Source organism: Macaca thibetana, chromosome 14, assembly GCF_024542745.1.
Source record: "Macaca thibetana thibetana isolate TM-01 chromosome 14, ASM2454274v1, whole genome shotgun sequence".
NCBI lineage: Eukaryota > Metazoa > Chordata > Mammalia > Primates > Cercopithecidae > Macaca > Macaca thibetana.
The window spans coordinates 107,592,154-107,599,702 of NC_065591.1; positions in this window are offsets into that span (position 1 = coordinate 107,592,154).

Below are 7,549 nucleotides of genomic sequence, written 5' to 3' on the forward strand. Positions count from 1 at the left end.
TCAGCCAAGATAAAATAGATAACCTGAGTAGCCCTTTCACTATTAAGAAAATTGAATTTGTAATTTAAAAACTCTAACAAAACACATCTCCAGGCCCAGCTAATTCCATTGGAGAATTTTGCCAAACATTAAAATAATTGACACAAACTTTACATACTCTCTTCCAGAAAACAAAAGAGAAGTGCACATTTTTAACCTTATTTTATGAAGCCGTTATTACCTTGATACCAAAACCAAAGACGGCACACAAAAAGAAATCTATACACGAATATCCCTTGAACATAGATGCAAAAATCCTCAACGAAATTCTATCAAATCAAATCCTGCAATGTATAAAAAGAATAATACACTACAACCAAATGAAATGTATTCAAGGTGTGCAATCCTGTTTCAATACTTGAAAATCAGTGTAATCCACCCTATCAACAAGCTGGAGAAGAAAAATCATATGATTATATCATTTGATGTCAAAAAAGCAATTGACAAAATTCAACATCCATTTACAATAAAAACTTTTAGTATACTAGGAATGGAGGGAACTTCCTCAGCCTCGTAAAGAACATCCACAAAAGGTCTATAGCTGACATCTTAGTCATGGTAGAAAGCTGAATATTTTTCCTCTCTTAACAGGAATAAGGCAGGGATTTCCACTTTCATTACTCTTATTCGACAAAGCACTGGAAGTTCTAGCCATGACAATAAGAAAAGAAAAAGAGATAAAAGGGATACAGTTGGAGAAAATAAAGAAAACTGTCTCTATTTGTAAATGACATAATAGTCTGTGCAGAAAAGTACAAGGCATCTACAAAAAAACAAAACCATTCATACCCACACACAAAAGAAAACCCCACAAAAATCTTAGAATTAATACGTGCAGTTAGTAAGGTCACAGGTTATAAGATTAACACACAAAAATCATTGCATTTCTTCATACTGACAATGAACAAGTAGAAACCAAAATTTAAAATGCAGTACTATCTATAATTGCTCCAAAGAAAACTAAATACTTAGATGTAGGTCTAACAAAACATGTACAGACTATGTGTGATGAAAATTACAAAATGTTGATGAAAAAAATGAAAGATGTGAGCACTTGGAGGGACATATTGCGCTCATGAGTTACATGATTCAACATAGTAAAGATGGCACCTCTCCATAAATTGATCTATAGATTTAATGAAATTCCTATCAAGCTCTCAGCAATTTTTTTTGTGGACATACACAAGCTCATATTTAAATATTTATGGAAATAGAAAAGCTCTAGAATAGCCAACACAATTTTGAAAAAATGAATGAAGAGGGAGAAATTCCTCTTCCCAGTGTTAAGTGGTTATCAACTTGATATATATCCCATGTTCTATGGCTAGTGTATTCAAGAAAGTGTGGAGCGATAGACACACAAATCAATGAAAAGGAATAGGGAACCCAGAAATAGATTCACACAAATATGCCCAGTGAATTTCTGAAAAAGGAACAAAACCAATCAATGGAGAAGGGATAGTCTTTTAATAAAGAGTTCTAAAGCTATCCATAGGTATAAAACACACCTCTGCCTAAACTACATGTTTTACATACAAATGTTAACTCAAAATGACTCACGGACCAAATTCTAGGAAAAAAGCATGAGAGAATACCTTTGGGTTCCAAGCCCAGGCAAAGAGTTCTTAGACTTGACACCAAAAGCATGATGCATAAAAGGAAAAATAATAAATGGGACTTTATCAAAATTAAAAAGTTTTGTACCACTGAAGACCCTATTAAGTATACAAAAAGACAAATATAGACTGGAAGAAAATATTTGCTAACTACATGCCTACAAAGAACTTGTATCTAGAATACACAAAGAACTATCAAAACTCAACATTAAAAAGCCAAACAATCAGGCCCGGTGCGGTGGCTCATGCCAGTAATACCAGCACTTTGGGATGCTGGGGCGGGCAGACCACCTGAGGTCAGGAGTTCAAGACTACCCTGGTCAACATGGTGAAACACTGTCTCTACTAAAAATACAAAAATTAGCTGGGCGCGGTGGTGGGAGCCTGTAATCCCATCTACTCAGGAGGCTGAGGCAGGAGAATTGCTTGAACTCAGGAGGCGGAGGTTGCAGTGAGCTGAGATCACATCATTGCACTCCAGCCTAGGGGACAGTGTGAAACTCCGTCTAAAAAAAAAAGCCAAACAATCAAATTAGAAAAGGGGAAAAAGACATGCACAGATATTTCATCAGAGAACCTATACAGATGACAAATAAATATGTGATATTCAACATCATTAGCCATTAGAGAAAAGGAAATTAAAACTACAATGACATGATATTACATACGTATCAAAATGGCTAAGATAAAAAGTAGTGACAGCATCAGATACTGACAAAGATGTAGAGAAACTAGATCATGTATACATTGCTGATGGGAATGTAAAATGGTAGAGTCACTCTGGAAAATAGCTTTGCATTTCCTTTAAAATGAAAAATGGACTTAATGTGTGACCCAACTATTGCATGCTTAGGCATTTATCACAAATAAAATCTGATTTTCACACGTAAGCTTGTATGAGAATATTTATAGCAGCATTATTTGCAGTAGCTCTTAACTAGAAACTACACAAATGACCTTCAATGGTGGAATATTAAATAAGTAGTGGTACACTCATATCATGGGTTACTACTCAGTGATAAAAAAATGAACTATTGATAATGCAACAACTTGAGTAAATCTCAAGGAAATTATATTCAGATTAAAAAGTCATCGTCAGAAGGATACATGCTACATGATTCCACTTATATAGCATTTATAAAATATCATAACTATAGAGATGGAGAACAGATTAGCGGTTGTCCAGAGATAACAATAGAGCAGAGAGATGGTAGCTAAAAAGGAGTAGCAAGAGGGAGGTTTGTGATGATGGTACAGCTGAGTACGCATTTGTGCTGGTGGTTCCATGAAGCTACACGTGATAAAATTGCGTAGGCCTATACAAATATACCCCCATGTATTATAAATGCATACATATGAGCACATGTATAAATGATGACATCTGAACATGCTCTTGGGATTGTGCCAATGTCAGTTTCCTAATTGTGATATTGTACTGCAGTTAGGAAAGATGTTTTCATGGGGAGACACTTGGTGAAGAAGCTAAGAATGTCCCTGAACATTTTTTAGCAACTTCCTGTGACACTATATTTGAAGTAAAATGAATTTTTGAAATTATATTGATAAATTATATTGATGATGATAAAATAGAACACCCTCATGACCTCTAGGTATTGAAGAATTTCTTAAACAAGATAGAAACAGTAGCAGATATAAAGGACGTGTCCTCAGTTTTAAACCCTACTCAACTCCCTACCGCAGTTATTATTATTTATCTTGAAATCTCACTTTGAAATTATTTTCTAGCTTGGTTTCAATGACACTATGTAAACATATCTAAATTTTCCTTCTATCTCTCTGATTTATTTATTCCTTCATTAAACAAACTTACTGAGCACCTATTATGTGCCAGGAACTCTTTTAGGTGTGGGATATATAGTAGTGAACAGATTACTCACAACAGAGGAGCTTCCTATCCTGTCAGGGCTCTGGTGTTGCACCAGCCGGTGGGTAAGTCGATAAAAAATGGATAAGCAAATAAGTCAAATAGAGAAGCATGTCAGTTGGTGATAGTGCTATGGAAAAAACCGATTGTGGGATGGGAGTAAGGATGCTAGGAAGGGATCAGGTACTGTACACAGTTTTAAAGAGGATGCTAGGGAACTCCTTATGGACCAGGAGTCTGTTGAGCAAATAATTGAAGGAGGTGAAGAGTATGCCATGATGCTGTCTCGGGCGATACTCAGAGAAGAGGGAGGAAGAAGAGATAGATGTGACATGAATGGAGTGAAAGAAAGAGTAATAGGAATGAGGTCAGAGTGATCATGAGGCCAAATCCTTGTGAGGGCCTTGTAGGCCACAGCAAGGACCTTTGTGTTTCTCTACATCAGTAGTGGAAATGTGTGGTCCCCAATTAGCAATATCAGCACCCTCCAGGGAATGTGTGAGAAATGCAGGTTCCTAGGCCCTGCCCCATGCCTACTGAATTAGAAACTCTGGAAGTAGGACCAGAGATCTGTTTTAACAAGCCCTGTAGGTGATTCTGATCCACACTAAAGTTTGAAAATGCCACTCTAAATGCTGTGAAGACCACCTGAGAGCCCTAAGCAGAGGCATGAACTGACTTCTGTGTTTAAAGTACTTTGTAGAGGGGGGCAAGATGCAAGGAAGACCTACCTGGTAGGAGGCTACTGCAGTGGTCCATGGGGGAGATGATGGTGACTTGGCCCAGGCCCACAGTGGTGGAGATGGAGAGGGGGTTATAATCAATGGTCTTCGAAGGCTTCTCTCTCTCTGTATAATCTTTTTTTTTCTTTTTTTTTTTTTGAGACGGAGTCTCGCTCTGTTGCCCAGGCTAGAGTGCAGTGGCACAATCTTGGCTCACTGCAAGCTCCACCTCCTGTGTTCATGCCATTCTCCTGCCTCAGCCTCCCGAGTAGCTGGGACTACAGGTGCCCACCACCACACCCGGCTACTTTTTATGTGTGTGTGTGTGTGTGTTCGCTTTTTTTTTTTAAGTAGAGACAGGGTTTCACCATGTTAGCCAGGATGGTCTCAATCTCCTGACCTTGTGATCCGCCCACCTTGGCCCCCCAAAATGCTGGGATTACAGGTGTGAGCCACCGCGCCCGGCCGTAATTTTCTTTAGAGAGCTTGGCTATCTGGTTTAACATGCAACTTTCAGGAAAAAATGCTAAGATCCATGTATTACCACTTTGCAGAGCTCTGTTGCCTGTATTCAGCTCCCTCCAGGACATTTTGTAGAGAAGTATCACCACACTTTCATTTAGTGAGAATACTCTGCTTACTTCAGTATTCACAGTATGTACTCTTATAATGATATATTCCTTTAAAAATTTTAAATTTCCGTTTCTCTATTCTATTATCCCTGACATGACTCATGAATTCCCTCACACTTAGGATCAGGTCAGTCTGACCCCAAAACCTATTTTTTAAAAACTTATTTTATCATCTATTTTCCCAAGAACCCAATTCCAAACTTCAGTTTTGGATGACAAGTCTGTCATTTAGAAAGGGTAAGGTATACCTTCCCAGGTTTAAGTAGGCCTGGTTTTCATGGAATCACTACAATCAATGACTGCAAGCCTCTAGCTGATTCACTTATAACTACTGACAGTGACAGGTGTTGAGAAAGAAATGAATGTTTAGAAGAATTACATGCATCTCTGCATATTTGATCTTTTTGAAATTAATCTTAGAGTTTTTACAACATATAATGCTAAACACATGTCACTTATTCTGAACTTAACACAGTGCATGGAAATGTTTATAAGAATTAGAGACACTTCAGAGTCTGTCACAGGGGTAGACTATTGACACAATCTGTTTATTTCTTCTGAAACCTGTATTTAGTCACGGAAAACTCTATGTTGCTCTTTTATGAGTTCAATTGCTGAAATCATTATTGTTGTGTCTGAGAAGAATGAGATTGTTAATTGTGTTTACAATAAAATATGTGAATAAATAAATAAAAGAAGTTAACATTTTTTATAATTGTTAGGATTTGCTAGAACAACGTTCATTACACTGCGTACAACTAGTAGATTCTATTTCTCATGTCAAGTTCTATTGATTGTTAATGACTGCTTGGAGCTCTGTGAGAAGAATTCTGAGATGGAGTCTGGTTTCAGCAAGAAACAGCATCATGTTTGGTAGGAACCATCCACCACCAGTACAGGTGAAAGAGGTGATGGCTCCAGAGCCTCATATTGTCTAACTTTTCCACAGAAGCAAAAGAGAATCAGCTTTATCGGGATATCCAGCAATCATTCAAAATTTCCAAAACCAGTTGTCTCTCTTGGGTCTCGGCTCCGAACATTCTCATTTTGCTCTACTTTGCGTTTCTCTCATGACCCCACTGCCCTTCGAGATGCCATTCCATCTAGCATAAAATTCTCTGTTTGGCTCTTACGATCCTTATAATCTCTCCCCACCCCTCCTACGCATCTTATAGCCCATAGCTCCTGTGTACCTAGCCTCGTTCAGGTTAGCCTGGTTTCCTTGGTGTCCCATACGGAAATACTGATAACTTTGTCTCTCAGCATTTGTTTAAAGCTACCATTCCAATCTGAAATGTTCACCCCCCTTCCTCTCTCTCAATTCCATTTCTATCTAACTTTTAAGAGGTGGTGCACATCCTTTATAAACTATGGAGTCTTTCCTGACTTTCCAAATTTTGATTTCCTAGAGACCTTGGCTTAGCTTCAGAAGACAGAAATAATGTTATCTTTCTTAAAGCAAAAAATAGACAAAATATGGATAATTTGATAATGTTGAAAAATTTCAAGGAGCATGTTGTAGGCTAGGCTTCTAGAAAGACTTGCAAAATACCACAGTACTTATCCTAGGAAACTGCTCCCTCTGCCCAAGCAGGAAGGCAAGGAATCGGGAAATACCCTAGAATACTTAGTTTTAGGGACATGCCATTTTAGGTAAAGTTCGGGGATCAGGGTACTACCACCACTATAACTTGTATTAAGAGCCATGTCACTCTTGCAAGATCACACCTGAAGAAAAAACTGGATGACCTATGCCCAGTATATTGGCATTCAAGAAGCTAATGAATGGACTCAGGAACATTCGCATAGACCCCAGGGCTCTTAGTCATGCCTGCCAGCAGAAAACAGTCAATGCCTGAAAGAAGCCCCTACCTCTGCCTTCCAGATCTTACAGGAGTGGGCCTGCTTGGCTGAACCTAAATCTCAAAACCCAGATGAAGGAGCCTGAGAGATGTAATTTGTTAGTCTTTCTAACATCTGCAACACAGAAAGGCATACCAGAAAGTGCAGGCCGTGGATGTGGGTTCCTTTCCACCATTTCTATCCAATCTATCACAACTTGCTATATTTGAAAGTTGCAAATCCACTACTGCCATGTTCCTGTTCAAAAACCACTCAGTCGCCTACAGCATGAAGCCCTAACTCCATAGCATGGCATATAAGGAACTCTGCTCTGCAGATGGGACACAGACGTGTGGCACCAGCACCTTACAGCGTAAATGTAAAATAGGGTTTATTAGGCAAGGGTAGCCAGGATAGATTTTCTAGCTTCGGGGCACTAGAGTTTCCTCCTCTGTTGTTTTACAAAGCAATTAAAAATATGGCTTCCTGATAGTGTACTTTCTGAGATCTGAGTCTTCTGATCCCTCCCTCACTTTTATCTGAAGGTTCTCCCTCTTATGCTCCTATTATCCCTGTCCTGCCCAATTTGGATAGGAAACACCCATAAGTTTCTCCTTTGTGTGACGTTTTGTCGGAGGAGTACGGTTTTTTGTTTTGTTTTGTTTTGTTTTTGAGACAGGGTCTTGTTCTGTCACTCAGGCTGGAGTGCAGTGGCACCATCATAGCTCACTGCAGCCTCCACCTTCTGGACTGCATGGATCTCTCTGCCTCAGCCTCCCAAGCAGCTGCAATTACAGGCATAAACCACCACAC